Source organism: Enhydra lutris, unplaced genomic scaffold (genome assembly GCF_002288905.1).
Source record: "Enhydra lutris kenyoni isolate GAN:26980312 unplaced genomic scaffold, ASM228890v2 scaffoldscaffold38, whole genome shotgun sequence".
Lineage (NCBI taxonomy): Eukaryota > Metazoa > Chordata > Mammalia > Carnivora > Mustelidae > Enhydra > Enhydra lutris.
The window spans coordinates 2,366,572-2,387,125 of NW_019154122.1; the positions used below are offsets into that span (position 1 = coordinate 2,366,572).

The following is a 20,554-nucleotide window of genomic DNA, read 5'->3' on the forward strand; positions in this document are numbered from 1 at the left end:
ACAGCCCTGCCTGAGGCCCAGCATGGGATTGATGCCTCCAGTAGATGGCGGAGTCTCACAGGACACGGGCTGGTGAGGCTGGCTGTCCCCACTGGAAAAACCAGCTGGAGAAAATCAGCTCCTGGGCCCTCCTCCTCCAGATGCACCCTCCCTCTCTGGGGAAAGAGAAAAGAGACTTCCTGTGTGGGTCCCATCAGCCCTGCCCAGGGTACCTGGGGAATCCAGAAATCCTGGACCAAGCCTGCAAGAAGGGCCTTTACCCACCGTCTCATCCAGGCCACCCAGGGTGTGTCCAAGGACCAACAACATCCCCTGGGAACTTGTTAGGAAGGCAGATTCTCAGACCACCCCCCCCCCCCCCCCCCACCCCCGCCCAAGCCAACTTCAGCCGGGAACCTACGGTGGGAGGAGCAGCAATCTGTGTGTTAACAAGCCCTCTGGGTGACTCCAATGCATAAGGAAGTTATAGAAACACAATTAACTCCAACTTCCTCATTTTAGGAATGGGGAAATACGGGCTAGACAAAGGAAGTGACGACCCACAGCCGGGCAGTGGTTGAGACCCCACTATTACCCAGATTCCTGATGTTTCCTCCCCCTTCGTCTTTGTTGTCTAGCATCCTCTACCTCCACTCCCTGGAGGTCAGTAGAACCATCCCAGCTGTGCCATCTTCAGACATGAAGATGTGCCCTCTGTGTAAGATGTGCCCTCTGTGTAAGGTTGCTGGAGAAAATACAGAATGCTCAGTTAAATGTCAATTTCAGAGAAACAACAAATAACGTTTCAGCCTGTGTATGTCAGATACTGTCATCCCATATTTTTACTTGCTGAATCTGGCAGCTCTCTGCCTCAGGGGCAGAATCTTCCTTCCTGAGAACCACTGGCCCAGGTCCATTCCTTGGGGTCTGGGATGTGGGGGTCATAGGTAAAAATATCGGATGAAATAATCAATTGCCATTCACTGGGGAGGGCAGGAACTTTATCAGACTCATCTCTGTACCCCTAGGAAGAAGTAGATTCTCATCTTACCTATCTGATAAACCATGAAACAGACTCTTAACTACAGAGGACACACTGTGGGTTGCTGGAGGGGACGTGGGCGGGGATATGGGTTATGGGATATGGGTGACAGGTAGTCAGAAGGGATCTCCTAATGATGAGCACTGGCTGTTCACCTGAAACTAATATGACACTGTAGGTTAACTAGCTAGAATTTAAGTAAAAACTTGAATCAATCAATCAATATTCTCCCTGATAATAGGATTGAAAACACTTTTCTCAGTACCAGGTACCTGAATACTTACTAAGCCGGGGACTGGGCATTAGGGACACAATCCCTGCCTTCAGGCAGCCTGTGGCCTGGCAAATAGAAATGAAAAATGGGGTTGGTTTTGATCCACAGCATTTTTTAAAAGATTTGACTTTGTGGTCAACATTCGAAAATTGGAAGCCATTACATAAAAGTCAGGATTTCTATTCTCTCTTGGAAAATGGGGCACATGTTCCAAATGCTTGGGACAACTGGCCCTTGAGTCTGCATTCCCATGCAGCAAGGCCAGGCCGTCGGTGAGAGAGGCCAGCTGCCTTTGACTGGGTCATGTGTCCCCGTCCCCCCACGGCCCCCCACCACTCTCTTTCGCCCCATACCAGCACCCTTCACCCATTTCTGTTATCTGGAGGGCGCCTATAGGCACTGGATTTCAAAGCTCTGATCTGATAGGCGAGAGGGATTGGAATGGAATGTCCTTCCAGGTGATCTGTGTAAGGCTAATGCCATACCTCCATTTTGCAGAGGAAGAAACTAAGGTTTAGGAGGATTGAGTGAATTGCTCAAGGTCCTAATAGCTACATTGGATTAGAACCCAAGTCCCTTGACTCCAGGGCCTATACCTATGCCCCACCCTGACCAGGGTTCCTTGTGAGAAATAGCTCAATTACAGGGACAAAAAAGCTGTGGCACTGGGGACCCAGAGGGGAAGTAGTGACGGGGACGGAAGGCCAGACCTCCTCATGTTCACTCATCTGTGAGAAAGAGTAAAAGCGAGAGAAAGCCAACTTGGGTGGCTGAGAACAGGAGCTCTGACTGGGACCCAGGGCAGCTCCCAGACACACAACCACCAGGACTCCTCAGTGCCCGGCAGGGTCCGGGAGCTCAGCCACAGACCACGGTGAGTAACTTTCTGTTGTTGTTTTATTTGGGGCCTCTTCCTCATTTCAGAGAACTTGTGTGTTTTGTGAAACCTGTGTTCCTCCTTTACCCCTTCCCCCCAGGGATGTCAGAAGCTGGGGGGTCTGTCCAGGGGCGGGAAACTGATCCCCTATGGGGAGGACTCCTAAGGTGTGTGAGGACCACTCACAGGCAGGCTCCGGGCTGTGCAGTCCTCACCCTTGGACAGGACCATGAATCAGCACTCACAGAAGGAGGTAGTCACCTATACGCCAACAGCCTGACCGGGGCGGCTCAGGAGTGTGTTAGCGCCACACTAGACCCAGGGGAGGCCAGGGGTCTGTAGCAAGCCAGCACCCAGGTTACTCTCAGCGCTGGTAACTCCATGGCCTCAGGAAAATCCATCCCCCTCCTTCCCGCTCAGCTCGCTCTTCTGAGAACTTTGGGCCCAAGACCAGCACTCATGGGCCTGTGGGGAGGGCTGGCTGTGGCGACACTGGCTGAGAACCCAGGCTCAGCAAATGGCTTTAAGGTGGCAATTCTGATCATCACACCATCTGCCGCTCCTGGGGAGTAGAGATAAGGAGGAGGGGGCTGCAGGCTGTTTTTCCCTCGAATGGGTGGCAGGTAGACACCTTGAGGACACAAAGGCCAGGACTGAGGCAGAGAAGGGGCACAAAAGGAACTGGGGCAGGCCCTGGGAGGCAGGACCCCAACGACGCTGGCCCCAGCATCAATTTCTACCAAAGAACCACTTCCTTCACCTTTTGGTCGGTTGAGAGCGGGTGGCTAAGGTGGGCAAAATGGTAGCATGGCTCAGCTGAGCAGAGCCCTCCAGTGTGTCTCCTGTCTTCCCTCCCCATCTTTGTTGCACCTGTTACTCTTACCCTGAGCTCTCAGATGTACACGGAATGTTCTTTGGGTCTTTCTCATTAAAGCACATTCAGTAGGACTCAGAGCTCTCGCTCTACTGGACTGGTCAGAAAAGGAGTCTCAGTGTGTAGTTAGCTTCTCTCCCTTGCCAGCATTGCCCAGCGAATCCTAGGGGCTCATACAGAGCACAGAATAAGGGGGGCACCTGGCCTTCATGCTGCCCTGGCTTCTCCTATGATGGATGCCTGTTGTCCAAAGGGGTTGGATCCCTGAAGTCCAGCCCTGTCCACTTCCTTCATGTGCCTGGAGTCCAGATTCTTTGCCACGATTTGAAACCACTGTGCCTTGAGTTTAACCTCAGGATTGGGTTACCACCCGGTAACTTCACCCAGAGGCCCCACGATCTCCCCAAGACAGCAGAGCCCAGGATGTGAAAACTCAAGGGACCCGAGACCCTGGGACCTGTGTCCTTGGCTTTGGATCACAGATAGAGGCTCTTCTCCCCACCCACCTGGGACCCCAGCTTCACCTTCTCACTGAACTCGGGCTTTCACAAAGAACAGAAAAAAGGGCTCTCTTCAGACAGTTTCTGCTTTCTAACTCAACCCCTGTAAGACGTCCCTTGGCCGGGAGACACCGAGGCTGCTTTTTGAAGGGAGACCAGCAGCTGTACCCAAGTCCTCCTCACTGATAGGTCAGGTGGCCTGGGATGAGCCGCATCACCCCCCCCCTTTTTTTTTAAGATTTTATTTATTTGAGAGAGAGAGAGCACAAATGAGGTGAGAGGCAGAGGGAGAAGCACACTCCTCTGCTGAGCAGGGAGCCAGATGCAGGACTCGATCGCAGAACCCCGGGATCATGACCTGAGCCAAAGACGGACACTTAACTGACTGAGCCACCCAGGTGCCCCTCACGTCACATTTCTAACACGTAGTTTCTCCAGCTCCAAAAATGAAGCCCAACATTACCACCCTGCCTCAAAGAGAAGCTCATTTATTTTCTGAAGTTCACGTTTACGGAGTGTTCACTACGTGCCATAGCTCTGTTAGGTCTGCTGCCTCCTCTTGCCCGGTGCTCACAACAGCCCTGAGAGAGGTGCACCATCAGCACCCACATCTGAGAGGTGAGAAACTGAAGCTCACGCAGGATTAAGACCTTGCCCAAGGTCATATAGCTGGTGGTAAATGGCAAAGCCAAGAGTCAAACTCCGGGCTGTCTGAACACAAAACCAGCTCTATTGCCATAAGAACCAGCTAGGGACCCTGCTATGGAGAGCTCCTTGAAGGCGCTATGGCCCATCGCAGCCTCGAGGAACCATCAGCCCCCTTCCAGCTAAGCTCAGAAAAGAATTTAAGGCCCATTATTCCCTGTTCCCTCCATCTCCTCTGGAGAGAGAGGGTCCACAGAGCATGGGGTGTATCCTGCCCCACCCCCATGCAGTGAAGACCCCAAAGGCCAAGGAAAGAAAAGGACAGATCAGTGGGGTAGGCCAGAAGGGCAGGATCCCCCCTGGGTCATTAAAGCCAACTATGAGAAAGAAGGTTGCTGAGATCCCATCCAAACTGGAAGCATGTTGTTGAGACCTCTGGGCAGAAATGGGTTGGGTCAGATGTCCTGTGGGCTTTGCTGCCTCTCTTCTCCTCCCCTACCCGCTCCTACCCCTACAGGGGAGCCCCTCAGTCTTCTGCTCACATAGTGAATCAGAGGCAGCCCCTCCCACCACAACTCCCCTCTCCCCTCTGCCCTTCTCTCCCTGGGGGGTTGGGGCCACCCCAAAGTTCCTCTGAGAACCACAGCTGCGTTCACGGTGTTGCCTCTACTAGACAGCAGATCCACACTCTGTGGGTCTCCGTGGATCTGTCTGGGTCCTGGGGGTATCTGATGGAGCTAAAAGCAGGGGACTGGAGCCTGCTGAGAACCAGAAGGGGGTGCAAGGTATTTCACAGACTTTCTCCAAGACTTCACATGAGTCCTATCTTAATGGTACCCACTTGGCAGATGAGATCACCAAGGCTCAGTCACAGCAGGTAAATGGCAGAGACAAGCCACAAACCCAGGTCTGTATTTTCATTATTTTCCACCAGCTTTGCCTAACAGGAAGGGAGGTGTTCCAGAAGGTTCACACCATTAGAAGGTCATGGAGCTTGGTTCCATTTTTTAAAAAAAATCAGTGAGTAATTATTTTGCTACTTAAAAGGTATTTTTCTCAGTGTGAGAACTTCTTAAGATAAACAGAAGAATCAAAAGCAGAAGTTAGCGGTGATCAAACAAATGATGATCTAATTTCTTCCAACCAGGATGTTTATCATTTGGCCATTGATTTACGGTTTTAGGTTGATCTTTTTCTTCATCATTTATTATTTAATTTATACCCTTAATGAACCAGATTAAAGACAGGATGCAAAAGGAACTCTGATGTCAGAAACACGAGGAAATAAGGAAAAGAAAGTTGATCTCTTCCCTGCAAATTTACCTCAAGCTTCATAAATCGTGTTTATCTGATCACATTTCTTATATAGCTTACCAGGAAAATTACTGCACATCCCGAAATTTCAGAGAGTGTTAAAAAGAGAAGGGCACCTGGGTGGCTCAGTGGGTTAAGCTTCTACCTTCGGCTCATTTCATGATCTCAGGGTCCTGGGATCAAGTCCCGCATCAGGCTCTCTGCTCAGCAGGGGGCCTGCTTCCCCATCTCTCTCTCTCTGCCTGCCTCTCTGCCTACTTGTGATCTCTGTCTGTCAAATAAATAAATAAAATCTTTTAAAAGAGAGAGAGAGAAAATAACATGTGCTCTGTCTTCGCCTGTGTCGGGCATAAAGGCGATCTCCACTTGCAGGAGACATGCAGGGAGACACTTGCCAACAGGGACCTGAGATCTATTTTCTCTTGCTTAAGATTCTTCTAAAAAAGGTCCAAATCAGCTGTCTAAGCGTCAAATACCAGAATTCAAACCCTCCAGTCCCGAAAGTGATTTCCCTTCTCTTGTTATATCTCAGTCTATTTTAATGTCCATTTGGTCCCCCAATAAAACACCACTTCAAAATGTGTTCACCCACCAGGCCATCTCTTCTGTCCTGAATGTACAGAGATCAAGAACAGGTGCCCCTTGGAAAGTGAAGAGAAGTCAGAATTGCTCTTCACAGATCATGCATGTATTATAAATGGTTTAAAATAAATGCGAGGGAAAATTTTGAACCGATTCTCTTATTGAAAATAGTACATTTGACTTAAAATCGCTTCCTTTTTCACGGGCCATACAAAATCATGAAATGGCCCAACTAATTCCCATTGGGGTTTCTAACATGATATATTACTGTGAAACAGTTCCTGAGTCGCAAGAGACTGGACACATTCCAGTCTTACCCCCTCATTCTATTTTATTTTACTCTTTCCGTTTGGGGCACGATCCTCAGAGAGCCCAGCACATAGACAAGAAACATAATGGTTAACATTTACTGAGGGTAGACTGAGTGCCAGCGAGGCACTGTGCTACGTATCTGCGATGTGCCGCCTTCTCCATTTACTCCTCACAACGGCCCTGAGTGGAGAAACTTTCATTATCCCCTTTTTACAGATGAGGACACTGAGGCTCAGGGAGGTGAGGCCATTTGCCCAAGAGACCACAGATCTAATAAGAGAGGCAGCAGCAGAACTCACAGCTATGACTTGGGGCTGCCTTTTAAACCTCTGTCTATACATTCCTCCTCTTTTTTTTTTTTTTTTTTTAGATTTTATTTATTTATTTGACACAGAAAGAGAGAATCAGCAAGAGAGAGGCTGGGGGAGAGGGAGAAGCAAACTCCACACTGAGCACAGAGCCGGACACCGGGTTTGATCCCAGGACCCTCAGATCATGACCTGAGCCGAAGTCAGACACTGAACTGACTGAGCCACCCAGGTGCCCCTGTAAGTTTCCTTCTTAGCCTCCATTGATCCTTATCTGTTTATCACCTCCCTTTACGGAAGCAGGAGATGGAAACCCAGGCCTCCTTGCACATTATGTACCAAGGGAATCAGTACACTGGGTCTGATCCCAAATTCCAGGCCAGAAATGAGAACATGCCTTCCTCTTCACCACCCCAGGCCCCAAAGCAAGCAGATACACACGTGCACATTATTCGCTCTATCACAAAGGGGTAGGCAGAGTGTGTGTGAACATCACATCCCCCAATGTCTGGCCCGTCTCCGGCTTCTCCCCATCTCTCCATGGCAGGACAGCCCACTCCAGATTTAATTCACTCATCAGCCTGCATTCAGCTTCTCTGTGACCTCTAGCCACTCTGTCACCACCCAGACGTCAGTGGCCTCAAGCCTGTGCATCAGCCTCCTCGCAGGTCCCAGTTTCCTCAATTATAAAATGGGACTACTCCCAGTGCCCTGGTTGGCTTGTCATACAGAATATAGGAGTTAATACGTCAAGTTCACAGAACGGTGTCCAGCACATGGTATACAACAAGCGCTCACTCAGTGTTACTTCCTGTAACAGTCATGCTCACTGCTGTTTCAAGAACTGGCCTGCTCTGTCATCCCACCACTTCCACCTGCTGGACGAACCAGTCTGAATCGCAAACCCCACTGCGGCAACTAGAAAGAACCAGAATCAAGGTTAGGGCAGGGACCCTGCCCTTTAGGATCCGGGGAGCCAGGAAGAAGTCGAGGAGGCTGGGGGAACGGCACATGATTCCCAGTGTCCGCCACTCGTTTAAGCCTTGCCTACTCTGCTGTATAGAGAAGCCCCATAAAAAGTCCTCGTCATCATGGTTTTAAGGTCTTGTTTGCCCTACAGAGAGCACTTCATGGTCAGAAGGGGTGACCAGCCATCTCCAGGTATGATTTTAGCAATGCTCCCTAACTGGGGCGCCTGGGTGGCTCAGTCAGTTAAGTGTCTGCCTTTGGCTCAGGTGCTGAACTCAGGGTCCTGGGATCTAGCCCTGCACTGGGCTCTCTGCTCGGCGGGGAGACTGCTTCTCCCTCTCTCTCTGCTCCCCCTCACCTCACACTTGCACTCTCTTTCTCTCTCTCTCAAATAAATAAATAATATCTTTAAACACACACACACACACACCACACACCCTTCCCAATGACGGATAACCAAGCTTTCACGCGTAGCAGACCACCCTCAGGGTCATGGAGATCCACACACTCTGATCAGTCATTTAGACTTTACTGTGACTGAGCCTTCAAACTTTTCTGTAGCAGGTTTTCTTTGAAAGAGAGGTAGAGGCTTTTTAATTCCTATTATAAAGATGAAGGTGAAGGGCAGAAAATGGGAGCCCTGAATCACAGGGGAGCTCCCTGTTGGGACAGAACTGAGACACACATCATCAGAGAGCCCATCCTGAGACCCTGAACCCTGGGATCTGGTGAGGCCGGAAGCAGGGGACCTTATGCTACTCACAGAATTTCAAGGAGCCTCTATCGGATAGAGGTCCCCAGGAGAAGGCTGCAGAAGCCGGCTGAGCAACCGGGAGCAGAAGGTCTGATGATTACAGGTCTGAGCCTGGGTTCAAATTGCGCTCTGCCCTTCTGTAGGACCTCAGGCAAGTCACTTCATCTCTATGTGCGTTGGTCACCTTATCTGCAAAACAGAGGCAAGGATAACAGTACTGGCTTCCCTTGCTTCTTGTGAGGATTAGCCAAGATCACAGGCAAAGCCATGCTTGGCACACAGCAAGCGGCGTGTATTAAGGTGCAGTCGCCCATGATCCCACCCTCCCCCGTTTACAGCAGGGCAGGTGAGGCTCTGAAAGGCTTGTCCTAAGTCCTCTCGCCATTGAGCCTTTGGGAATCACTTCCGAAATGCTAAGCCTGGGATGCCCTTCTTGCTGATACACACTCCATCAGCCTTCTTTCCCCCTGTAAAGAGATCCGTTGCATCCCCTTTGGAAATTTTGAAGACGGTCACCCTCCTTCAGGATTTTCACAAGGATCGGTAAGAAGTCCTTCAACCAATTCATTTGGCAAATATTTACCGAGTAGCTACTGTGTGCCAGGCTGGGTGCCAGGCACTTGAGACACAGTAGTGACCGAAACAGACGACGAGCACCTGCTCTCTTGGCGCTGAGATCCTGGCAGCTAACAGAGGTGCTGGAGGCCCTGGCTGGAGCAAACAGTCCAGGGAGGAAAGGAGGAAAAGGAGAGGAAGAGATTGTTGCCCAAAGTATGGGAAAGATGCCCCTCCCTCCAGGCCGGCCACCAGCATCATGGCCTAGGACTGAGTTCTGACTCTGCCACCTGCAAGCTGTGCCACCTTGGGCAAATCCATCTAGCTAAGCCTCAGCTTCCTCATCTTAAAACAGGAAAAGCGATGCCTGGGCGGCTCAGTGGGTTCAGCGTCTGGCTCTTGATTTCGGCTCAGGTCCTGATCGCAGGGTCACGAGATTGAGCCCTGTGTCAGGCTCTGTGCTGGAAATGGAGCCTGCTTGGGATTCTCTCCCTCCACCCCACCCTGCCCCTCCCACCCACCTCTCCCTCTTAGAAAAAAGTCCGGGGGGGAGGGGGTATTGGATGAGACAATCTATCCAAAAGTGCAATTTACAAGATAAAGGAGACTATGTAGGTAAAAAGCCTCTTAGAGTGCCCACCACAAAGGAAGTACGACAGGACAGTGACGAATTCATTTTCTTCACCTACTTTAACCACAGTGACATATGGCCACGGGCTGAACGCAGAAGCAGAGATGAAAATCCAGCTGCCAGACCGTTAAGAGGTTCCCCCAAAGAAATTCTCATGAGAAATATGTTATCTCTATTAGCATGTAATAATGTAATAGGTGCCTTCAACACATTTTTTAAGTTTTCAATTTTATTTTCTAATACAGTACATAGTAAAAGATGGAACCTACCTCAATGAGAGCCCTTTAGGGTCTGGGTAACTTTTAGGAGGGTAAAGGGGTACTGAGATGGCAGAGTTTGAGAACCGTTGCTCCAGGCTTTCCTGAGCTGGCTTTCTCACGCCAGCTCATCTGCAATCTAATGACACCCCCTTCCCACCGCGTCCCATGGGGTTAATTGCACAGCTTCCAAGCTGGAAGGACCCTTTGAGGTGTCATCAAAAACCCATTGGTGGTGCAGATGGGCATACAGAGAAGAGGACCATTTGGTCTGAGGTTACCCAGCCTTCAGTTCCATCCCACACTGGAACCTGTCTCCTTGGCCCAGGGCTCTTGTCTGGACTGCAGGTTGAGAGGTGCCGACTTCCTTTTCCCAGCCTGGTTAATAATCCGTCAGACTCCCCGGCACTCTCCCTTTCACTCCCATTCACTCAACACCAAACATCCTGAATGGAAACGTGATCTTCTCCCTCTGTTCTCCTAACACTGTCCCAACCCCCTTCCTGACTCTCAGCCTTTCTCCTTGACCCCCTTCACCAGCCCAAGGGCATGACAGAGAAGCCGTTGTCATTCTCATTCAGTGCCAGTTAGCAAAGAACTTGGGGAAGTCAGAAGAAAGCTGTGATATGTATGTGTATTTTATATATACTGTCTGGCTACTGTATATTTTATATATATATATATATATATATATATATATATATATATATATATATATATATATATATATATATAGTCTGCCATCAATGGAGGGCTCACTGTGTGCCAGGCACTGTATTAAGCATGATGCTATCTCAATTAATTCTTGTCCCTCACCACCACCAATGAAGAGTGCACTGTTTGTTTACTCCCATTTTACAGATGAGGAAACTGAGGAAAACAAGTGAATACAGTAGTGACTTCATCTGAGGGCGTAGAGCTAACGTTTGGTGGTGCCAGGACTGAAGTCAGGTCTAACTCCAAAGCCCAAGAGCCTGACTGGCAAATCCTTGGGGGTGAGGAGATGAGGACTCCACCAGGTTGGTGGGGATAAGACTAAAATTTAGACCCACTAATGTAGCCAAGGAGGCATTACTGAATGAAATTGGTCAATAGAGGAAAAAGCCAGAAAGAGAAATGATGCGATTTGCCTCTGGGGCTAAAGACCAAAGATGGCCTGTGTCTGTTGTTGGAACCATCACCCTCGGCAGTGTCCTGCATTAGATCCTGTCCCATTACCAACCTGACTTTGTCAAAGCACAAGGGCTGAAGTCCTAGTTCTGCCCATCACTTGCTGCGAATTTTGGGTGACATGCCTTCTCTGAACTTGTTTGCTCAAGAAATGCTACCTGCCTCAAATAACAGTGGGGAAAATTATGCAAACTGTCAAATACAATATGGGCATTAGTAGTTCATTCCTTAAAAGGGAAGTCGCTGGAGTATAAGGTAGCTGAAAAAAAGGAAGAAGATATTTGAAAAGACTCAACAAAACTGTCCTGTGGGGAGATTTCAGATCAGTTAGTTGATTACCAAGAATTAAAGAATGTAAAACAACAGGATGGACCCTGGGGCTTCAGAGGAATGAACAAGACTGCGGGTTCCTGGGGCCCCCAGCAAGTTTCTTAAATCTCTGGGCCCCAATTTCCTCATCTGTAAAATATGGAAAATAATTATACCAGCTTTGCAAGGCTGTTTAGAGGTTTAAATAAGATAATGTGTGGAGCTAGTCCAGTGCCAAGCCTCATCATCGTTATCCCCCGATCCTCTTTTCAGACGGCAGTGCAGGGGAGAGGGAGAGAAAGTGACTACGCCCTAGAACCAACTGGTGTCAGAGCCAGGCTCCAACCCTGAGCATCTGATTCCTAACCTGGGACCCTTTTCTTTCCACCATGTCACACACAAACACACTACAGCTCACTCAGACACCCACGAGATTGCTTAATTGTTTTAAATCATTATGTAATCTGCACATGAACAATGCAGGTAGTAATCATGTCCCCAGCCACAGATGAAGAAACTGAGGCTCAGAGAGTTTGAGGAACTGGCCCCCAGGTCACACAGCCCACACACAGGGCTGGGATGTGAAGCCAGCAATGTTTCATTCCAAAACCTTGGCCCTTAACCTTTGCTGCAGTGGAAAGAGGCCTCAGGCACCATTTAGCTTAATTCCTCCCAGGAGAGAGGCTGGAGCTGATACAGATAGATGAGGAAGGAAGGTCCAGGGAGAATGAGTGTCAAGACAGCAGGTGGTGGCCCCACAGACTCCTGGATGGGAGTGGCGAATGGTGGGTGGACAGCCGACTTGGGATGGAATCTTAGAGCTCCACACATGGGGCATGAGTTTCTTTGCCAACCACTAGACATTTAAGAACAGACTTAATGATGATCCTGTGTGCCAATTTTTATAAATTACAAATTCTTTCCTTAAAGGACTGGAGGTGGCCTATATTATGAATTAGGGCAGTGGAAATAAAAGCAAAACATTAGAAACCACTTTAAAAAGAAGAAGAAGAAATGAATCAGGAACCAACCTTGAATGACTCAGGACTGCAGGTTTACATCGGATTTAGTTCTAAGCTTCCTGGCAGCTGAGGGAAAAGAAAGCACAGAGTCTCTCTGAAGAAGACTGCTTTTTTCCTCAGTTTACATTTGTTCATTCATTCATTCATTCATTTATTCATTTATTCAGTAAGTTTATTTTAAAATATCTAGGGACGCCTGGGTGGCTCAGTTGGTTAAGCCGCTGCCTTCGGCTCAGGTCATGATCCCAGCGTCCTGGGATCGAGTCCCGCATCGGGCTCCTTGCTCTGCAGGGAGCCTGCTTCTCCCTCTGCCTCTGCCTGCCATTCTGTCTGCCTGTGCTCGCTCTCCCTCTCTCTCTCTCTGATAAATAAATAAAATCTTAAAAAAAAAATAAAATAAAATAAAAATAAAATATCTAAGTGCTTGCTTGATGCCAGGCCCTGTGCTCCAGTGCTGGAAATCCAAACAGAAAGTACTGAAGAAATCAGCCTTGGGGGCACCTGTGTGGCTCAGTTGTTAAGTATCTCCCTTCAGCTCAGGTCATGATCTCAGGGTCCGGGGATCCAGCCCCGCATCAGGCTCCCTGCTCAGTGAAGAGTGTGCCTCTCCCATTCCCTCTGCTGCTCCCCCTGCTTGTGCTCGCTTGCTCTCTCTCTCTGTCAAATAAATGCAAATCTTAGAAATCAATCAATCAATCAATCAATCGGTCTGGGCAGCCCTTTGCTTCTCTCCCCTAGGACAATTTCCATATTTTGCCTTGCATCAATAAACTTCTCCTGGACTTATACCGCAGAAGAGATTTTAGTTTCCTTCACCCACATGCTGTTCCCCCTCCCCTCGGATGACTACTGTAGTTGTCTGTTTACAAGGTCAAAAGTACAAGGTCAAGAGCAAGGACAGTTGCCAATCTTTCAGTTCACTCTCTGCTTTTGACCTGCTCTTTGTGGTTCCCAGTCTTTCCAGAAGTCTGGTTCCCTGGGCAAGCAGTGCTATGGTGAGGAGCTCATGGTGAGGCTCAGGATGAGAGACTGGGACCAATGGGCAATGTCTGTCATGGTTTGGGAACAGGAAGTAGAGGCTCAAGGGCCATCTAATTGTCTCCCTTCTCAGGGCTGACTTCTACCTCCATAAAGGCTGCTTAGCTTACCTTGGAACCTGTCATTAAAAGAATTTTGTTTCAGTGTGAGGGGAACTAGAATACAAAGATGTCATCACTCCCTCGCCCAGATTCTACTCTCAAAACTAGAAGCTCGGGCGCCTGGGTGGCTCAGTGGGTTGATCCGCTGCCTTCAGCTCAGGTCATGATCTCAGGGTCCTGGGATCGAGTCCCGCGTCGGGTTCTCTGCTCGGCGGGGAGCCTGCTTCCCTTCCTCTCTCTCTGTCTGCCTCTCTGCCTACTTGTGATCTCTGTCTGTCAAATAAATAAATAAAATCTTTAAAAAAAAAAACAAAACTAGAAGCTCACAGTCCAGGAAGCAAGATGAGATATATATTATTGTTACAAAGAATAGAAGGTAGACAGTGATCCATGCAGCAGGACTCAATGAGTTTCATCCACCTGGAGGGGCTGGGAGAAATCAGAGAAGGCTTCCTGGAGAAGGTGGCCTTGATCTAGGACCTGAAAAAAATAGATAAGATTTGGGCAAAGGACAATAGCCTACAGCCCGAAACTCCATAGAACTTCCTTAAAACTTGCAGCCAAGTGCTGTCAAACACCAAGGGGAACTGGGAGAAGGAATGTGGAAGGAAGCCCCCATGATTCCCTTCCTACAGCTGGACAGAGCACCAAGAGCCCAGCCTGCTGGGAAGCAGGTCCAGAAGGTCATGCAGGTCAAACAGATTTTTATTTTTATTTATTTTTTAAAAAGTTGTATTTATTTAAGTAATTTCTACACCTGATGTGGGGTTCAAACTCACTACCCCAAGATCAAGAGTAACACACTGTTCCATCTGAGCCAGCCAGGCCCCTCCAAATAAGTTTTTAAAAAACATGATGGCTTGGCCTTCATTGTAGCAAAGTGTCAGCTGAGAATAAACAGAGAGATTTCTATCTGCCTCAGCTCTCAGGTGTGGGTCAGATAAGACTCAAGCACAGAATCCTGTAAAATCCTATAAACTAACTCAATGAAGTCACTTCCTGCCTTTCACTGGACATGTGCTGGGAGCCAGGCACAGTGCCACAAGTTTAGTAAACTTCTGTTACTTAATCTGCACAACAATGTGATAAGGGTGGTATTTCTCTCATTTACAGATGAATGAGACAGAGGCCCAAAAAGGTGAAGTAACTTGCCCACTGTCACACAGCCCATAAAGTAGAGAGCTGGATTCCAATCCAGAGAGGTCTGGTTGCAAAACCTGCGACACTGGGATTCGACGTGGTGAATATCCGGGAGGAGACCTAAAAAATCACCCAGTCTACCCACCTGCTTTCAAGATGAGAAAAGAGGGGCGCCTGGGTGGTTCAGTCAGTTAAGCAACTGCTTTCAGCTCAGGTCATGATCCCAGGGTCCTAGGATAGAGCCCCACGTTGAGCTCCCTGTTCAGCAGGGAACCTGCCTCTCCCTCTCCCTCTGCCTGTCTCTCCCCTTGCTTGTGATCTCTCTCTCTGCGCCAAATAAATAAAGTCTTTTTTTTAAAAAGAATGAAAGAAAGAAGGAAGGAAGGAAGGAAGGAAGGAAGGAAGGAAGGAAGAAAGAAAGAAAGAAAGAAAGAAGGGCTCACTGTGTGCCAGGCACTGTATTAAGCATGATGCTATCTCAATTAATTCTTGTCCCTCACCACCACCAATGAAGAGTGCACTGTTTGTTTACTCCCATTTTACAGATGAGGAAACTGAGGAAAACAAGTGAATACAGTAGTGACTTCATCTGAGGGCGTAGAGCTAACGTTTGGTGGTGCCAGGACTGAAGTCAGGTCTAACTCCAAAGCCCAAGAGCCTGACTGGCAAATCCTTGGGGGTGAGGAGATGAGGACTCCACCAGGTTGGTGGGGATAAGACTAAAATTTAGACCCACTAATGTAGCCAAGGAGGCATTACTGAATGAAATTGGTCAATAGAGGAAAAAGCCAGAAAGAGAAATGATGCGATTTGCCTCTGGGGCTAAAGACCAAAGATGGCCTGTGTCTGTTGTTGGAACCATCACCCTCGGCAGTGTCCTGCATTAGATCCTGTCCCATTACCAACCTGACTTTGTCAAAGCACAAGGGCTGAAGTCCTAGTTCTGCCCATCACTTGCTGCGAATTTTGGGTGACATGCCTTCTCTGAACTTGTTTGCTCAAGAAATGCTACCTGCCTCAAATAACAGTGGGGAAAATTATGCAAACTGTCAAATACAATATGGGCATTAGTAGTTCATTCCTTAAAAGGGAAGTCGCTGGAGTATAAGGTAGCTGAAAAAAAGGAAGAAGATATTTGAAAAGACTCAACAAAACTGTCCTGTGGGGAGATTTCAGATCAGTTAGTTGATTACCAAGAATTAAAGAATGTAAAACAACAGGATGGACCCTGGGGCTTCAGAGGAATGAACAAGACTGCGGGTTCCTGGGGCCCCCAGCAAGTTTCTTAAATCTCTGGGCCCCAATTTCCTCATCTGTAAAATATGGAAAATAATTATACCAGCTTTGCAAGGCTGTTTAGAGGTTTAAATAAGATAATGTGTGGAGCTAGTCCAGTGCCAAGCCTCATCATCGTTATCCCCCGATCCTCTTTTCAGACGGCAGTGCAGGGGAGAGGGAGAGAAAGTGACTACGCCCTAGAACCAACTGGTGTCAGAGCCAGGCTCCAACCCTGAGCATCTGATTCCTAACCTGGGACCCTTTTCTTTCCACCATGTCACACACAAACACACTACAGCTCACTCAGACACCCACGAGATTGCTTAATTGTTTTAAATCATTATGTAATCTGCACATGAACAATGCAGGTAGTAATCATGTCCCCAGCCACAGATGAAGAAACTGAGGCTCAGAGAGTTTGAGGAACTGGCCCCCAGGTCACACAGCCCACACACAGGGCTGGGATGTGAAGCCAGCAATGTTTCATTCCAAAACCTTGGCCCTTAACCTTTGCTGCAGTGGAAAGAGGCCTCAGGCACCATTTAGCTTAATTCCTCCCAGGAGAGAGGCTGGAGCTGATACAGATAGATGAGGAAGGAAGGTCCAGGGAGAATGAGTGTCAAGACAGCAGGTGGTGGCCCCACAGACTCCTGGATGGGAGTGGCGAATGGTGGGTGGACAGCCGACTTGGGATGGAATCTTAGAGCTCCACACATGGGGCATGAGTTTCTTTGCCAACCACTAGACATTTAAGAACAGACTTAATGATGATCCTGTGTGCCAATTTTTATAAATTACAAATTCTTTCCTTAAAGGACTGGAGGTGGCCTATATTATGAATTAGGGCAGTGGAAATAAAAGCAAAACATTAGAAACCACTTTAAAAAGAAGAAGAAGAAATGAATCAGGAACCAACCTTGAATGACTCAGGACTGCAGGTTTACATCGGATTTAGTTCTAAGCTTCCTGGCAGCTGAGGGAAAAGAAAGCACAGAGTCTCTCTGAAGAAGACTGCTTTTTTCCTCAGTTTACATTTGTTCATTCATTCATTCATTCATTTATTCATTTATTCAGTAAGTTTATTTTAAAATATCTAGGGACGCCTGGGTGGCTCAGTTGGTTAAGCCGCTGCCTTCGGCTCAGGTCATGATCCCAGCGTCCTGGGATCGAGTCCCGCATCGGGCTCCTTGCTCTGCAGGGAGCCTGCTTCTCCCTCTGCCTCTGCCTGCCATTCTGTCTGCCTGTGCTCGCTCTCCCTCTCTCTCTCTCTGATAAATAAATAAAATCTTAAAAAAAAAATAAAATAAAATAAAAATAAAATATCTAAGTGCTTGCTTGATGCCAGGCCCTGTGCTCCAGTGCTGGAAATCCAAACAGAAAGTACTGAAGAAATCAGCCTTGGGGGCACCTGTGTGGCTCAGTTGTTAAGTATCTCCCTTCAGCTCAGGTCATGATCTCAGGGTCCGGGGATCCAGCCCCGCATCAGGCTCCCTGCTCAGTGAAGAGTGTGCCTCTCCCATTCCCTCTGCTGCTCCCCCTGCTTGTGCTCGCTTGCTCTCTCTCTCTGTCAAATAAATGCAAATCTTAGAAATCAATCAATCAATCAATCAATCGGTCTGGGCAGCCCTTTGCTTCTCTCCCCTAGGACAATTTCCATATTTTGCCTTGCATCAATAAACTTCTCCTGGACTTATACCGCAGAAGAGATTTTAGTTTCCTTCACCCACATGCTGTTCCCCCTCCCCTCGGATGACTACTGTAGTTGTCTGTTTACAAGGTCAAAAGTACAAGGTCAAGAGCAAGGACAGTTGCCAATCTTTCAGTTCACTCTCTGCTTTTGACCTGCTCTTTGTGGTTCCCAGTCTTTCCAGAAGTCTGGTTCCCTGGGCAAGCAGTGCTATGGTGAGGAGCTCATGGTGAGGCTCAGGATGAGAGACTGGGACCAATGGGCAATGTCTGTCATGGTTTGGGAACAGGAAGTAGAGGCTCAAGGGCCATCTAATTGTCTCCCTTCTCAGGGCTGACTTCTACCTCCATAAAGGCTGCTTAGCTTACCTTGGAACCTGTCATTAAAAGAATTTTGTTTCAGTGTGAGGGGAACTAGAATACAAAGATGTCATCACTCCCTCGCCCAGATTCTACTCTCAAAACTAGAAGCTCGGGCGCCTGGGTGGCTCAGTGGGTTGATCCGCTGCCTTCAGCTCAGGTCATGATCTCAGGGTCCTGGGATCGAGTCCCGCGTCGGGTTCTCTGCTCGGCGGGGAGCCTGCTTCCCTTCCTCTCTCTCTGTCTGCCTCTCTGCCTACTTGTGATCTCTGTCTGTCAAATAAATAAATAAAATCTTTAAAAAAAAAAAACAAAACTAGAAGCTCACAGTCCAGGAAGCAAGATGAGATATATATTATTGTTACAAAGAATAGAAGGTAGACAGTGATCCATGCAGCAGGACTCAATGAGTTTCATCCACCTGGAGGGGCTGGGAGAAATCAGAGAAGGCTTCCTGGAGAAGGTGGCCTTGATCTAGGACCTGAAAAAAATAGATAAGATTTGGGCAAAGGACAATAGCCTACAGCCCGAAACTCCATAGAACTTCCTTAAAACTTGCAGCCAAGTGCTGTCAAACACCAAGGGGAACTGGGAGAAGGAATGTGGAAGGAAGCCCCCATGATTCCCTTCCTACAGCTGGACAGAGCACCAAGAGCCCAGCCTGCTGGGAAGCAGGTCCAGAAGGTCATGCAGGTCAAACAGATTTTTATTTTTATTTATTTTTTAAAAAGTTGTATTTATTTAAGTAATTTCTACACCTGATGTGGGGTTCAAACTCACTACCCCAAGATCAAGAGTAACACACTGTTCCATCTGAGCCAGCCAGGCCCCTCCAAATAAGTTTTTAAAAAACATGATGGCTTGGCCTTCATTGTAGCAAAGTGTCAGCTGAGAATAAACAGAGAGATTTCTATCTGCCTCAGCTCTCAGGTGTGGGTCAGATAAGACTCAAGCACAGAATCCTGTAAAATCCTATAAACTAACTCAATGAAGTCACTTCCTGCCTTTCACTGGACATGTGCTGGGAGCCAGGCACAGTGCCACAAGTTTAGTAAACTTCTGTTACTTAATCTGCACAACAATGTGATAAGGGTGGTATTTCTCTCATTTACAGATGAATGAGACAGAGGCCCAAAAAGGTGAAGTAACTTGCCCACTGTCACACAGCCCATAAAGTAGAGAGCTGGATTCCAATCCAGAGAGGTCTGGTTGCAAAACCTGCGACACTGGGATTCGACGTGGTGAATATCCGGGAGGAGACCTAAAAAATCACCCAGTCTACCCACCTGCTTTCAAGATGAGAAAAGAGGGGCGCCTGGGTGGTTCAGTCAGTTAAGCAACTGCTTTCAGCTCAGGTCATGATCCCAGGGTCCTAGGATAGAGCCCCACGTTGAGCTCCCTGTTCAGCAGGGAACCTGCCTCTCCCTCTCCCTCTGCCTGTCTCTCCCCTTGCTTGTGATCTCTCTCTCTGCGCCAAATAAATAAAGTCTTTTTTTTAAAAAGAATGAAAGAAAGAAGGAAGGAAGGAAGGAAGGAAGGAAGGAAGGAAGGAAGAAAGAAAGAAAGAAAGAAAGAAAGAAAGAAAGAAAGAAAGAAAGAAAGAAAAGTAGATAGATGAAAAAAGAAAGACCCAAAAAGGAGAAGGGAGCTATCCAAAGACGCTCAGTAGCAGAACAGGAACTGGACCCCAGGACCGCACCCACCCACCCCACCACCCACTCCCAGTCAGAGAGAAAAATGCTGGCTCTTGGCCTCTAATCTCAGCTTTTCACTGTAGGTGTAGTGACCACAGTCAGAGAGTCACATTCTTTTCACCTCACAGGTTGTCCCTGGCTTTAAACACTAGGAACGCGGGGGCAGTTGTTACTATGGCATTCATTTTCACTTCGTACTTTCAGTTCAGGTGGAAAACCCCCCAGGGGCAACTCCCTGCACCTTCCCACCACCACCCCCTCACCTGAAGGTTCCCTTCCCACCCACTCAGCCTAAGTCAGGCTGCAGGCTGCAGGCTGCGGCTTAGCCGCCGAGCACCAACATGCTGTCTGACCAAAGCGTGTCAGGTATCTCTGGGGCTTTGGCTTGTTCTAAGGCGGGGTGGCACTTGGCTGGTGGGGCAGTTCTCTTTCAATTGTCCTTTTGTACAGAGTCAGTCACGAAATGGTTTTGTCTGCCTCCGTCCTTCTTACTATTTGGAACTCCCCGGACACGGGGTAAAAAACATGAACACTTTCCCCTGACAAATGCACAGGTGTAAAGTCTTACACACACCTGGAAAGAATGGAGACCCCATCACAGTGGACCCAGTGAAAAAGCCTCAGTAGAGGCCATCCGCCAATAGCTTTTTCCAAAGAGACTGGGACAGGTGTTGTCCTTGTCATTTCATATGTGAGAAAAGGGGCTCAGAAAGTTGAAGGGACTTGCCCAGGGTCACATGACCAGCCATGGCAGAGGGTGGAACTAGTGGCCCTGCAGAGTCTCCCTCCGTGCTGGGCACTCAGATGCCCGTCCTTGCCCAGGGAAGGAGGCCCGTCTAGGAGTCAGACATTCTGATTCCAGAAGGTATTTCTATCTGCCCAC

The 20,554-nt window shown here is 48.3% G+C and overlaps 1 protein-coding gene across 4 annotated transcripts in view; it reads left to right on the forward strand.

Moving 5' to 3' along the window:
* Positions 1 to 2,059: 2,059 nt before the first annotated feature.
* The window catches only part of LOC111154712 (cannabinoid receptor 2), a 28,598-nt gene continuing 10,103 nt past the window's right edge, over positions 2,060 to 20,554 (forward strand). For 3 of the 4 annotated variants that reach the window (XM_022514566.1, XM_022514567.1, XM_022514569.1), the window contains exon 1: positions 2,060 to 2,169. The gene's annotated coding sequence lies outside the window, so the exon portion shown is untranslated. Of the gene's footprint in view, positions 2,170 to 19,676; positions 20,537 to 20,554 lie in introns of those variants that run through there. The other variant, XM_022514568.1, reaches the window with a different exon arrangement.